This window comes from Mauremys reevesii, linkage group 3 (assembly GCF_016161935.1).
Source record: "Mauremys reevesii isolate NIE-2019 linkage group 3, ASM1616193v1, whole genome shotgun sequence".
Classification (NCBI taxonomy): domain Eukaryota; kingdom Metazoa; phylum Chordata; order Testudines; family Geoemydidae; genus Mauremys; species Mauremys reevesii.
The window spans coordinates 152,268,553-152,282,198 of record NC_052625.1 but is presented as its reverse complement, the minus strand read 5'-3'; positions in this window follow the sequence as shown (position 1 = coordinate 152,282,198).

Sequence of the window (13,646 nt, the reverse complement as noted above, 5' to 3'; positions counted from 1 at the left end):
ATCACATATCCGCATAGAGGAATGTGTTGCACAAAGGACAGAGCCAGATTCTAGTCACAAGTAAACACACCAGGGCCAGCTGCCAAGATGGGAAGGGATGGGCTGACACTGATCTGAAACACACAGTTACTCTTCTGCTTTTCTTTGCTTGGATGCTCTGGGAAAGGCTGGTTGAAAAAATTCTGTGGAAACTTTTTCAGCGCATTATTGGATTTTCAATTTAATTATTTTTTTTTGCTGTGTCTGCTTTCTTAGAACACTTTCAATTTATTGTCAGAAAATGGAATGTTTTTGGCAGAAAATTGGTTGCCCCAAACTGAATTTTGTTGGTGTTTTGAGTTTGGAAAATGAGGAGGTTGTTCCACAAAAATAAATCAGCTTTTTGTTTAAAAATCACAAACAGCTGTACTCTGTAATCAAGGGACAGTGGTATGTGTCCAGGCCAGGCTGATAGGATAGTGGAACATCAGGAATCCAGGCACAGTTGTGATCTACTCCCTTCCATTCCATATGGCCTTTCATCTTGACAATCTTGTGAAGGACATACAAGTGTCCGTACAGCTCCTGCCCCTTAAGGTGTCCCTTACAGAACCATATCAGTCCCTGTTATGTCCAAAATGGCTATTGCACCTAGAAAACAATGATGCAGTCACAAAAAACAAACTATATCTATTTATTTTAGTCAGAAACCTCCCCACACAAGTAAGCATCAGTTTTCCCTGCTTTTTCTGAGATTTAATATCACTACTTGCTGCCTACAGGAAGGGAGGGTGGGCCAGTCCATTTTAAGAGAAGAGTTAGATTTTGGTGGTTCAATCAGGAGTAAATGTATCACAATCCAGGTCACCAACGGAAGGATATAATTTCTAAATAAACTAGGCTCTACACTAATGTCATTGTAGGTAACCCATTCACACCATTCAAACAGCAGCTATCTGTTCCATTGCTAGGAACTCCGGAGTGATGGCCACTTTGGCCAGCCTGGGGAGATAATAGATTCTGTTTCTCTGGCTTGTCAAATCCTGTTGTAAAACATCACAGAGGAGCAGAATGTTTGGAGTTGATTTAGTTCCTGTGGATTATTATTTTCTGTGTCAGAAAACTCCAGAGGCATTATAGACCCTGCTGTTGGTATGGGCTCACTCTCTCTGGCTTACCTGGCCTCTAGGCATATGTCTGGGAGCTTATCCTTTTTCTTTCCTCTGCTTTCTTCTTTACCTGTAGTTTACTCATGGTCCAGATAAATGATGGTTTCTATTGAATATAGACAGAGGAAGTGTATTTCTTTCCTCCTGAAATGGGGTTAGATGAACCAGACCTCTGGAGTCTATAGTTATGTTCCTTACTATTTTTGAAATACAGCATGTTACAATGTCCCAACTGTGCTTTACTTATCTGTGCTTTACTGCATTACTTTAAACTTTAATCTTAATAATAATAAATTCAACAATGACCACATTAATATCTGAATGGCTGAAGTAATTATTATGGCTTTTTTTCCCTCCGCTCCAGAGACCAGACACTTTGAGAGTGGGAGAAACATAATTACTTATATTATGCACCAATGCATAACATATGCATAGTATGCCTTGATCTGCACGGATCAAGCTATGAGGTAATAAAATGACATGTACGTCTGTTTATTTAATTGTGGATGTTTTGGGGAAAATTACAAAGTCAAAAATGTTGTAAGCTTATAATACCAATAATTCTACAGGAACTGAGTTTTTATAACTCAGTTAATTTCATTGGAGTTCTGAGATTTCCCAGCTATCTGATCAGAAGATGCTTGAGTTATGTAGGCTATTACAAAATGACTCACCTAAACTAAAATATAATGTCAACACCTCTCTCAGAGAGCCTCCCATTCAGGGACTCCCTTCTTCAGAACCTAATCAATGTATTTTGGTGGGGAAATGCAGATACTAATAGAAAGGGTTGCACTTGTTCAGTACAAGTATAACCCTTGTTGTGCTAGGCAATACTACATGCATGTATGTGGGGAGTGGGTTTATGGATTGGGGTGGTATTGATCTGCTTTATGTCATTTTTTGTATAATGGGAGCTAGATACAATGTCAGTCCTTAGTGGTGTCAAAGCACAGCGTGTCAGAGTCTGTGCTGCCCCTGATGTGGCAGCCCAACACAGTGACTATGCCAGGCAATTCTCCCCTGATCCTTTGTGGGCTTTTTATGGCCCTGGTCTATAGGGTCCAGACTAGGGAGCAGAATCTCCCGACCCGTGCCAACCTCTATCCTGCTCCTCTGACTCTCCATATTTCACTAAACTAACTCTAGCAACCTTCAGAAAATCCTGTCTGTCTCTTTCTCTCATGTGTATGTGTCTGGGAATCGTTACCCTGAAAACTGTTGGTTTTAAGCATGTAGAGGCTGTCAAGCAACCAGTGAGGGCTTGCTGCTTTGGGCAGCTGATCCTGCACCACTTTATTTAGAACATTCTGTTTGGCTGCCTATCACCTAGATTATACCCCCAACTAGACACTTGAAGTATGTTTACACTGCAATTAGACACCTGCAGCTGGCCTGTGCCAGCTGACTTGGGCTCTGGGCTATTTAATTGCAGTGTCAACCTTCAGGCTCAGGCTGTAGCCGGAGCTCTGGGACCCTCCCACGTTGCAGGGTCCTAGAGCCTGGACTGCAGCCTGAGCCTACACCGCAATTAAACAGCCCCTTAGCTAGGGCCCCGTGAGCCCAAAGCAGCTGGCATGGGCCAGCCCCAGGTTTTTAGTTGCAGAGTAGACATACCTTTGGGGTGCTCAAGCACCAGGGCATTCAGAAAACTTGTGTGCTCTCAGTAATCATCTTTAAGAATTCCCTAGCTGCCCCTTTCTTGCTTGCACCCTTAGATATACAGCAAAATGACAGACATTTTAAAATTTTGGCATTAACCTCTCCACTTCAGTTCACCTATCTATGAAATGTGGGTGTTAATACTTACCTGCCTATATAAAATGCTTTGAGATCTATGAATGAAAACTACTGTAAGTGATCAGTACTATCACATGGATGTCTGACTTATGTTTATGGAACTTTTTGCCCAAAGAGATCAAATTAAGCCCGAGCCTACCAGTAATTAGGTCTAGATTGCTTTTTCAGGAGAGCCTTTCCACCAGAAATAGTGCCTGTGAACAATAACTGAAAGACATCTCCCACCTATTAATTATAAATGAATAAATCTCAAACCCAAATTCAGACATTCGGTTTGATGGAGAGTAATAGCATCATTTTTTTAAGGACTCTGATCCTTCTTAATTTTGTAAGATAGTAGGTGCTTTAGAAATACCATATATAATAGATAGATAATGAGTTACACCTGGCTGTACTATGTTATAAGGACATATTGAGCTATAAAACAGGCTGTCTTGTAAAACGTGCCCATATTTCTGTATGAAATAATCTAATAAATAGGCTTGGCAGAATTTGATTTTTTTAAATAATTTTGATGGATAATATATTTATTTTTAAGCATTTTTTCAAGTTTTATTGATTTAAATTTTCACAGTTGTGCATAATTACAGGTTTGTAAGCATTTTTTCTAATTTTATCAATCAATATTTTTACAATTGCAGGAAATTTTGGAGCGGTCAGACAAAAGAGGGGTCGAACAAAAACTACTTAATGATAGTAAATGTTGAGATTCAAAAAAGTTAAAGCTTTATAACCATTGAAATACAAGTTGTCACCATCACAAAATATTCAGAGCAAATATCCTTAAATAAAATTCTAACAACTTATCCAGAGCATTTTTCTTTCTTTGCTTATCTGTAAATTTTGATTATGGAAATATTTTTTCATCAGTTTGTGCGTGTACAGTGAAATAGACGTTGACCAACATTTACTGATAAACATCTAATACTTCCAAGTCTAATAGTAGTTGTTAGAAAAACATGTTTTCATAAAAAATGTTTCCACCAGTTTTTTAACGTGTTTAATTGAAAGTGAAGTAATAACATATGAATGCATGTACTGCAAAAGGTAATAATGTATTTTATGACATTATGGAAACATTGAGTTTTGAAGTTTCTTTTTAACACTGAAGTCTAAATGAACACTTTAATTGTGGGATAAAGTTTGACGTCATTGAATTCTCAGAGAAGTCACATTCTTTATGGTGAATCAATACTAATGCACACTAAAGTGTTTAATGAAAATGGACTTTTCTTGGCTCTTTCTATGGTGTTCACAAACAAAGAGGGAAGAAATGATCTTATGAAAACCACTACAACAAAGGGAACAGAATTTAAGCTAAAATGAATATGTTAATATAACTTGGGGTAAATGGAATTTTATAAAGTACAATTGAAAGGAAATAAAAATAAACAATTTTTTGTTGTTGTTGTTTTATGAATAAATTTCAATGGCACAATTTTTTATGACAACCTGATACTATTAGTAAAATCTCTTAAAATCTCTTATCCTGATAAAAATAGTACACTTTTATATGATTTAATATTCCACTGTTGGAACAATTAAATATTTTGCAAACAGAATAAAACAGTAAACTCAAATAAAATGAACTTTAAACTTTTATTTTGCTGAATAGTTTTAATACATTCTTAGATTAAAAGGCCAGAACAGGCCACTATGATCATCTGTCTGATTTCCTGCATAGCACAGGCCAAGAGCTTCCCTTTAATTGAACCCAGACCTTTGAACACAGAGCACAATACTTTTAATGGGTCAGTAATTTGGTTAATGCCTAATCAGCCTAAATTCAGCTTCCAAAATTAATTTTTTGTCATGAAATCAGGATAGTTGGCAGTCATGCAAAGTGTATTGACCATTTGAATCCTTACAATATTTCACTTTTGCTGGCATTTCCCACAGGAATTCTAACTGTTGTAGCAAACATGTTTTTAGAATTACTGTACTGTGTTCAAACTTAAATTTTCTTTATTTCAGCTTCTACTATTTTACAGAAAAATAGATGTTCCTGCCATACTATCTAGAAGCTCCAGTCTAGTCTTTGCACCATAGCAATTCAGCATTACCAGGTATTATGGCTTTTGATGTTCACAAACCTTACTCATGCCATTGATGTCAATCGGACTGCTTGCCTGAGGAAAGTGAGCAGCATTTGGTTCACAAGCTGTATTCATTTAAATCCACAGGTTTTTCAGTTTCTACAATTTGTTTCCGGTTCACCTCTACCCATACCAGGTTTATGAACATTAAAAAGTTAACTGCAAAGGAACACTGAAGCCCATTAACCTGAATGTGTGCCAACCAGTATGCCCTCACTGACTAAAGGCTCAGTCACACTTGAACAGCTAAAAATTAACCTTGCCCAGAGTTATGTCACTGACTCCATCTCTGTTGTTACATAACAGATAACACAACTCCAATGGGGCATGGTGCTGGCACATAGGGTCTCAGGTACATGGTTTGATTTGTCAGAATCTCTTTTGGGAATAGTCATGTACGTGAAATAGCTGGTACTTAAGATTATGCTATTTCTATGCATGTATCATCTTGGTATCTCAAGTTATGAATATTAGCTATGTTTACTACATGTTTGCTCCTGTGGTAATACCCAGAAGGTATTTAGCCAGCATATGAAGGGACAAGTCAAGCTGAATGGCCCATTAAGGAACACTTAGCTCACAGTGGACCCTGGAAAATGCTTATCAGAGGGGTAGCCATGTTAGCCTGGATCTCTAAAAAGCAACAAAGAGTCCTGTGGCACCTTATAGACTAACAGACGTATTGGAGCATGAGCTTTCGTGGGTGAATACCCACTTCGTCAGATGCATGTCTACACTTAATGGACTTTTCCTGTGAACGCTCTAACTAGGATATGGGTGGGGGTGATGGACATGTAACTTGCCCACGTGACTCCAAACACCATCTTTCACAGTGAGAACAGATTTCCCTTCACTTGGCAGAAGGTGGGTCCCCGGGCTGGAGTCACATGGAGGGTCACGTGGGGAGATCATGTGCCCCCTCTTCTGTCCCTCCCTGAGTGCAGTACCGGCAAGAAATGATTTCTACTTGCACCACTGACTGGAAGGGACCTCGAGAGGTCATCTAGTCCAGTCCTTTGCACTCATGGCAGGACTAAGGGCATGTCTACACTTACCTCCAGAGCGATTGATCTAGTGGGGGTCGATTTATCACGTCTAGTGAAGACACGATAAATCGACTGCCGAGTACTCTCCAGTTGACTTCGGTACTCCACCGGAGCGAGAAGCATAGGTGGAGTCAACAGGAGAGCGTCAGCAGTTGACCTACCGCAGTGAAGACATCGCAGTAAGGAGCTCTAAGTACGTCGACTTCAGCTATGCTATTTTCATAGCTAAAGTTGCGTAACTTAGACCGACTTAGCTTGCCCCTCCCCCGCACCTTCTTCCCCCTCAGTGTAGACCAGGCCTTAGTATTATTAGACCATCCCTAACAGGTGTTTGTCTAACCTGCTCTTAAAAATCTCCAACGATGGAGATTCCACAACCTCCCTAAGCAATTTATTCCAGTGCTTAACCACCCTGACAGTTAGGAAGTTTTTCCTGATGTCCAACCTAAACCTCCCTTGCTGCAATTTAAGCCAATTGCTTCTTGTCCTATCCTCAAAGGTTAAGAAGAACAATTTTTCTCCCTCCTTGTAACAACATTTTATGTACTTGAAAACTGTTATCATGTCCCCCGTCAGTCTTCTCTTTTCCAGACTAAACAAATCCAATCATGTTTTCTAGACCTTTAATCATTTTTGTTGCTCTCCTCTGGACTTTCTGCAATCTGTCTACATCTTTCCTGAAATGTGGGACCCAGAAATGGACATAATACTCCAGCTGAGGTCTAATCAGCATGGACTGGTAGCGTTGGCCTGACCTGGTTGAACTCTAGGTATACTGCAGTATAACTGTTAAATACAATAGTCCTTTATTTATTCTTTTATCATCTGAGGACCTCTGAAGCACTGTTCTCTGCCCACACATCCTTCCTTGGGCACACACCTACCAAGTGTTCCTATATCACACTACCGTGTTTCCACCAAGTTGAGGTGCCTATGTAGGACAGCTTCATGGGCCCTTTGCACCACTCCATATTGGAGATGAAGATCCACTGTAGTAATAATAATACCTAGCATTTATACAGGGCTTGTCATCAGTAGACTTCAAAGCACTTTACAAAGAAGGTCACTATCATTGTCCAGATTTTACAGAGGGAGCAATGGTAGATAAATAAGTTATCTTTTATCCATGGGTTTGCATTATTAAAAGTCAAATGTACTAGAGCTGCCCAGCAGTAGCTAGGAATTGAAGGCCCTAGTTCAGCAGGAGACTTAAGCATGTGCCTAACTTTAAGCAGTCCCATTGGGAGCTTTTCAACTGCTCATCTTTTGTTTAGGCACCTAAATAAGGGTCTGATTTTCAAAAGTCCTCAGTCCCATTGTGACACTTGCTTGGATTTGCAAAAAACCCTCAGTGTCTGACATGCTTGCTGGTTGTTTTGAAAACCTGGTTCCTGTTTTGGTGGTCTAATGGAGCAGAGTTCATTTGAAAATCTGTCTCTAAGCATAGTCTTCCACACTGAGCAGCAATAAGTTGCAAACCTCCTGTGCATTCACTCCCTTATTTGCAAGTGCACATGGTAAAAATGATTCAGGATATGTGGTGGAAAATGAGCAAGTCCAGGACATTAGGGCTTAACCACTGTCCCCATTATGCTAATGAGGTACAAAACTATGTGTTCTGTTAGACTTAATTTCTGCTGTGGGTAAGAGTAAGTTGCCAGGGGTTCTCACAACAAATCTCAGAGTGCGGCCACCAACTCTTGCTCGTGACCACACTGACACTTTTTCCTAAAATATTTAATTAACTTTAGGAAAAACAAATACACATATCCAAATCATTGTAATTTATTTATGTAGGGTTTTTTGGGGGGGAGTTGCAGACTCAATAATAAAAATAATGCTGTGAAAAGTGACATTTGTATGTTTGTTAATATCACTTATCACAGCCTCCCAGTTAGCTACTAAGTGTGCTGTGAAAAGTGTGCTGTGAAAAGTGATACTTGCATCTTTGTTAATATCACTTTACTCAGCAAGCCACAGGACTAATTAAGTCTTGGATGGGGGGCTTTAGGGGGATGGAGTGGGGGCCTGGAGTCAGGGCCGGCTCTAGGCACCAGCATTCCAAGCATGTGCTTGGGGCAGCCCTTTTCAAGGGGCGGCATTCCAGCCCTTTGCTGGCAGCACTTTTGAAAGGGTGGCACTCTAGTTTGTTTTTTTTGCTTCGGCGGTGGCACTCCATCCCCCTTTTGTTGTTGTTGTTGCTTGGGGCGGCAAAAAACCTGGAGCCGGCCCTGCCTGGAGTGATGGGAAGGGTGGTGAGCCCTACCGCAGCAGAGCTGGGGATCGGCACCCAAAGTTCCACCACTGTAGCTTGCAGCCCAACCAACCCAGGGCTGAAGCCTGAGCCCCCCCCCCACAGATGAATTGAGAACTCTCCTTGCTGCTGCAGCATTGTGCTCCACCTGTCTCCAAAGGCGGTGCACGATGGTGCATCCAGGAGAAATGGGGGGTGGGGGGTGGGGGAGGCTGCAGTTTTGCTTCCCCCCCAATCACTGCCCAGGAGGCTGTCGTGGCCGCATAAAAAGCCCCTGTTGGCTGCATTTGAGAATCGCTGAATTAGAGCACTATCAGGTTCCTCTGCACTCCCTCATCTGCTCATGTCTATTTTTACTTTGCAGTTAGGTTTTGTTTAGACTAGGATTTAAAGGTGTGTTGTTGAATTGTGTTATGCTTGGTCAACACTAGAGAGTTAGGTCAATGTAAGGCAGCTTACGTAGACCTAACTCTGTAAGTGTCTACATTACAACGTTGCTCTTGCCGATGTAAGTTGCCCACTACACTGACCTGATAACTGCACCTCCATGACAGGAATAGTGCCTAGGTTGATGTATTTAGGGTGATGCAGTGTCTGCATTACTTACATTGCCTGTTGGTAATGCAGTGTCTGCGTTACTTACTTTGCCTGTTGGCTGTCAGCACAGTTAAGTTGATGGAAGCTCCTGGAGGGGATACGCACCACCGACAGAGGGGGAATAGTGTGGACATGGCCTGTACATTGACCTAACTTACATCAACTTAATTTTGTAGTGTAGAAAAGGCCTTAGTTATCTTGATCTAGCTCAATCTAACATTTTCAAAAACTCTAGTCAAAGCAAAACTTGTGCTAAACTGGTCAAATTAAAGCTTAGGTGGGAACCGAGGCTTTAACTCAAATATCTTAACCAGTGCTAAAGTAAATCTTGCTGTGTGTTGACTAGCCAGTTCTACACCCACTTAAGTGAGAGCAGCCTCGTTTACTCTGGGCAGGTCTACACTACAAACGTGCATGGGGGCAGCTACACTGATGCAGTAGTGCTTCTAGTGAAGCAGTTATACCGAAGGAAGTGTGTAGTGTAGACTTGGCCTCTGTGAAATCTTCCACTGTGTTAACGGTTCTCATGGCAATAATCTGATGTAACTGATTATAATGGCCTTATTAAACTGCTAAGAGATTTGTGCTCACCCAAGAAAAATGTCTTAGCTAGTTTCCAAGACCATAGAAATACCCATTTGGAAAAGTGTCCATCTATAAACCAATTTTAAATGCTTGGCTCCTAGCAACACCTGAGAGATTAATTTGTGCATGCAGATAGAAGCTGGGCACTGCACAGCAAGTTACTGAGATCACTCTCTGAGGAAAGTTGTCCTGGGCCAGAACTCTGTACTTTTAGAATAATTTTGAAAGCACAGCATGCAACATGAAAGGATTTAATAATCCTCAGCTGCTTCAGCCCAACAAAGTGAACACACTGAGAGTTGCATTTGGTAGGTATAAGAAATCATCACTGCATTCAGAGCAGTAGGATTGCCAGCCAGCAAAACCAGTGGAAAAATACATTTCTGTTTGTTTTTGTGTTCTGGAGTTGGATACACACTAGTAGTATAGGTTTTAGAGTAGCAGCCGTGTTAGTCTGTATCCGCAAAAAGAACAGGAGTACTTGTGGCACCTTAAAGACTAACAAATTTATTTTAGCATGAGCTTTCGTGAGCTACATCCGAAGAAGTGAGCTGTAGCTCACGAAAGCTCATGCTAAAATAAATTTGTTAGTCTTTAAGGTGCCACAAGTACTAGTAGTATACTGCTCGATAGTATTCATCACCATGCCTTTTTTGACAGGTTTCCATGCCCCATTTGGGACTTATGTCCTGCCTTCCCACCCCGTTTCCGTTGGTGCCGAAGTTTGGAGCCGTCAGCCATTTTGGGAAAAAAATTGTGTGTGTGTGTTTGACTAGGGGAAGTATTGTGTGTGTTTGTGTTTGGGTACATTGAGAGAAAAAGGTTGAAAGAAGAGAGTGAGGGAGTTTAAAGATGAAAAAAGAAAGTTTGAGTAAGGTTTAGAAAAAAAGGAAAGAAAAGTTATTTGGATGTGATTGAGTAAGGAGAGAGGATGGTAAAGACCTAGTTTGGTAGATTATTCAAGAATAGAAGGATAGAACTTAAAGAAAAAAGGAAATTTTTGTTTTTAAAGGGTTAGTTTAAGAAAAAAGTTAAATAATATTGAAAACTAGGTTTAAAAAGGGAATTTACTAAGGCAAAGCCTGTTTAGTAAGCACATGGTAAAAAAGTGAATAAAAAACCATTAAACTATTCAATACCAGTGTAGCTTAAGGAAAAAGAGAGGTTAAAAGAAAGAACAGGACAAAAAAAATGGGAAAAGAGAGCAACTTTGCAAAGGGCAAAGATAGACAGCACATAGTTGATTCAGAATGAGAGAATGAGAGAGAGAGAGAAGCAGGCAGAGCCTGTTTAGTAAGCACATGGTAAAAAAGTGAATAGAAAAGCATTTAGTATCAGGGTAGGTTAAGAAAAAAAGAGAGGAAGAGAAAGAGTTAGAAAGAGAAAACTTCCTAACTGTCAGGGAGGTTAAGCACTGGAATAAATTGCTTAGGGAGGTTGTGGAATCTCCATCGTTGGAGATTTTTAAGAGCAGGTTAGACAAACACCTGTTAGGGATGGTCTAATAATACTAAGGCCTGGTCTACACTGAGGGGGAAGAAGGTGCGGGGGAGGGGCAAGGCTCTCACCTCCAGAATGTCTAAATGCCTCCTTGCTAGGAGGAGTACTCAGAAGAGCCAAATCTAAAAATGGTGGCAGATCATTAAGGGAAAAACTGGATAAAATTGGCTTGAATCTTCCAGCTGGTAGAAGGAAAGCTGCAAATGTGACATTATTGACATCTTTGGTGGAAGGTGAAGCTGTACATCTTGCTCATTTTTTGGGGGGAGGGATAGCTCAGTGGTTTGAGCATTGGCCTGCTAAACCCAGGATTGTGAGTTCAATCCTTGAGGGGGCCACTTTGGTATCTGGGGCAAAAATTGGTCCTGCTAGCAAAGGCAGGGGGCTGGACTTGATGACCTTTCAAGGTCCCTTCCAGTTCTAGGAGATTGGTATATCTCCAATTATTAAGTCGGTCTAAGTTACGCAACTTTAGCTATGAAAATAGCATAGCTGAAGTCAACGTACTTAGAGCTCCTTACTGCGATGTCTTCACTGCGGTAGGTCAACTGCTGACGCTCTCCCGTTGACTCCACCTATGCTTCTCGCTCCGGTGGAGTACCGAAGTCAACTGGAGAGTACTCGGCAGTCGATTTATCGTGTCTTCACTAGACGTGATAAATCGACCCCCACTAGATCAATCGCTCTGGAGGTAAGTGTAGACATGCCCTTAGTCCTGCCATGAGTGCAAAGGACTGGACTAGATGACCTCTCGAGGTCCCTTCCAGTCAGTGGTGCAAGTAGAAATCATTTCTTGCCGGTACTGCACTCATGGGAGGGACAGAAGAGGGGGCACATGATCTCCCCATGTGACCCTCCATGTGACTCCAGCCTGGGGACCCACCTTCTGCCAAGTGAAGGGAAATCTGTTCTCACTGTGAAAGATGGTGTTTGGAGTCACGTGGGCAAGTTACATGTCCATCACCCCCACCCATATCCTAGTTAGAGCGTTCACAGGAAAAGTCCATTAAGTGTAGACATGCATCTGACGAAGTGGGTATTCACCCACGAAAGCTCATGCTCCAATACGTCTGTTAGTCTATAAGGTGCCACAGGACTCTTTGTTGCTTTTTAGAGATCCAGGCTAACACGGCTACCCCTCTGATAAGCATTTTTCAGGGTCCACTGTGAGCTAAGTGTTCCTTAATGGGCCATTCAACTTGACTTGTCCCTTCATATGCTGGCTAAATACCTTCTGGGTATTACCACAGGAGCAAACATGTAGTAAACATAGCTAATATTCATAACTTGAGATACCAAGATGATACATGCATAGAAATAGCATAATCTTAAGTACCAGCTATTTCACGTACATGACTACAGGTCTGTCTCATCTTACACTGTGGTTACGTTCTGCAGTCAGCGCGTAAAGCGAAAATCACGTATAGTCAAAATTACATTGAGTGTAATGGCGGGTGGAATCGCCCACACTACAGAAACAGTATTTAAATTGTTATTTTTCTCTTTTTTTTTGCTTTTTTCTTGTTTTTGCCAACTGCGTAAAGCTGAAATTGTGCATGTTAAATGCGCCTAAGATGCGACAGACTTATATTCCCAAAAGAGATTCTGAAAAATCAAACCACGTATCTGAGACCCTATGTGCCAGCACCATGCCCCATTGGAGTTGTGTTATCTGTTATGTAACAACAGAGATGGAGCCAGTGACATAACTCTGGGCAAGGTTAATTTTTAGCTGTTCAAGTGTGACTTAGCCTTTAGTCAGTGAGGGCATACTGGCTGGCACACATTCAGGTTAATGGGCTTCAGTGTTCCTTTGCAGTTAATTTTTTAATGTTCATAAACCTGGTATGGGCTGAGGTGATTTAAAGCATAACACATTTGCAAATCCTAGAGATTTTATTATGTGTTTATTTATTTATTTTTGTTGCTGTTCATAATGTGGGAGGGTATCCTCTCCGCCCTCTGCTCATCAGGTTATGTATGTGTCTTGCAGTACTCTTCTGAACACCAGTTGGAAGGAATTTTTTTTTCAGTAAGTGTGGACTGATTTATTTTCTCTTAGAAGGCATGTAATTTTTTCAGGTACACACTGATTGACACAGAAAACAATTGGTGCTGTTAAACTTAATTATCTATGGAATTTGAAGAAAGTTTAACTATATTTTCCAGTACAGTGATGAAATGGGTGTTTGTATATACAAACATCAACACGCTTAACTACTCACTTTTCCTCCAAATATGTAGTATTTCTGTTTGTTTATATGGAATATGGGAGTTGGGTGATGAGCCGTTTCAGCATATATATAACTTATTAAAAGACAATTTTAAGTAGAACTGTATCCTAAACTGCATTATGGTATTGTATCCAAACATTGCATTTCAATGAGAGATTCAACTTCCTTTATAGGAGCAGAACAGACTCCTGAAACACTTACCACTAAAGTGGTCCATAGTCATGCAAATAGTCCCATTGTCTTCAATGGGATTGATCAAATGATTAAGGGTTTACAGGATTAGGTTCCAAGTTTGTAAATTGTTCTGGATGAAACTGACAATGCCTGAACTGTCAGATCAGAAGGAGCTTCATTCGAATAAAGGTGGGCAGATGTGTGATAAGTCT